This window comes from Monopterus albus, unplaced genomic scaffold (genome assembly GCF_001952655.1).
Source record: "Monopterus albus unplaced genomic scaffold, M_albus_1.0 scaffold414.1, whole genome shotgun sequence".
Taxonomy (NCBI): Eukaryota; Metazoa; Chordata; class Actinopteri; order Synbranchiformes; family Synbranchidae; genus Monopterus; species Monopterus albus.
The window spans coordinates 158,134-159,618 of NW_018128294.1; positions in this window are offsets into that span (position 1 = coordinate 158,134).

Below are 1,485 nucleotides of genomic sequence, written 5' to 3' on the forward strand. Positions count from 1 at the left end.
TCCTGTGCAGTGACGGCAGAAAGAGATCCTGGATTTAAAGAGCAAGCATAGACTTTTGTTTTGTTATTTAAAAAAAAACACACATTATACGTGGCTCTGGCTCACGAGGTAGGGCAGTCGTCTCCTGACCAGCAAGTTGGTGGTTCGACTCCCGGTCTCCCCACATGCCTAAGCATGCCTGTCCCTGAGCAAGACACTGAACCCCGAAATGCTTCCGGTGGCTTGACTAGCGCCGTTGCGTGGCAGCCTGTCGTCATCGGTGTGTGAATGGGTGAATGGTGTATGATCTCCTGTAAAGCACTTTGGCCAGTGCAACACACTGTGAGAAAAGCGCTATATAAAATATAGTCCATTTACAGTCCATGTATATGTTACAAACATATGGCAGCTAGGGGGTAATGATGTCAATTATCTGGACAGAAACATGAGCAACATGCCAGGGGATTTACAATTTCAGATGTTCCAGAAATATCACACCAGTATTGACTGACTAATGGTTGTTATCCTTTTTGGCAACATCCTGCTAAGGCGTATGTGTTGTTCATGCATTGCTCTCCTTGAGTTGGTTTGATGTGATTGGTGGAACCTTTGACGGACTGCTGTTTCCTGCCTCTACGGTAAACCGTACTCATTTCCTGTTTTCTGTACCTGCACTGTGTTGTGCTTGCGTCCAGATTATTTAAGAGTTAAACTATTTTCTAGGTTCATCTGAATTTTTGAGTGACAACATACGCTTGCGCCACTTAAGCACTTGTGTTGCAGAAGTTCTTGCTAACTACCAAATTTAATTTGCTACCTTAGGTCGGCTAGTTTAGAAGCTAGCTAAGCTAGTAGCTCAATTGGGAGCAATGGCTTCCCCATCTTCCTCTCCTCCTTTCTCTTGCTCGGAGTATCGCATGTTCAGTTGTTCCTCTGCATATCAAATGTTAATTAATCTTCTTTCCACAACCCCAGAAAATGTAAATGAATGTGTTGAATAGTTTTGTGTGTGTCGTTTGGCTTCCCTGTTCTTTTGGGATAATGTTAGTTAATTTTGAACTTGCTCAGTCTTTGTACTGTTCAGTATTTGTATTAGACTTTGTAATTGCTTGTCTGTTTGGTTTGACTTAGAGTTATTACTCTGCCTCCTTGAGCGATAATGGTACTTGTAATAAATGTCAGATGCCAGCAGCATTGGAGGCGAGGCTCACAGACTTAGAAGCGCGGCTCCACACCATGGAGAACAGGCCAGCTAGCTATGCCCATGTAGCCGGTGTGGAGCCTCCTAGACGTAGCTTAGCCCAAGCTAGCCACCCCCCACAGCTTCCCGAGCAGCCGGGATCTCAGACAGGTGGCTGGGTGACAGTTCGCAAGAGTCGTAGCTCCAAACGAATGTTCACGGAGCATCACCTGCCTGTTAGCGTTTCAAATCGATTTTCCCCACTCAGCGACACACCTGCTGAGAAAACAACTCTGGTAATCGGAGACTCCATAGTCAGAAACGTG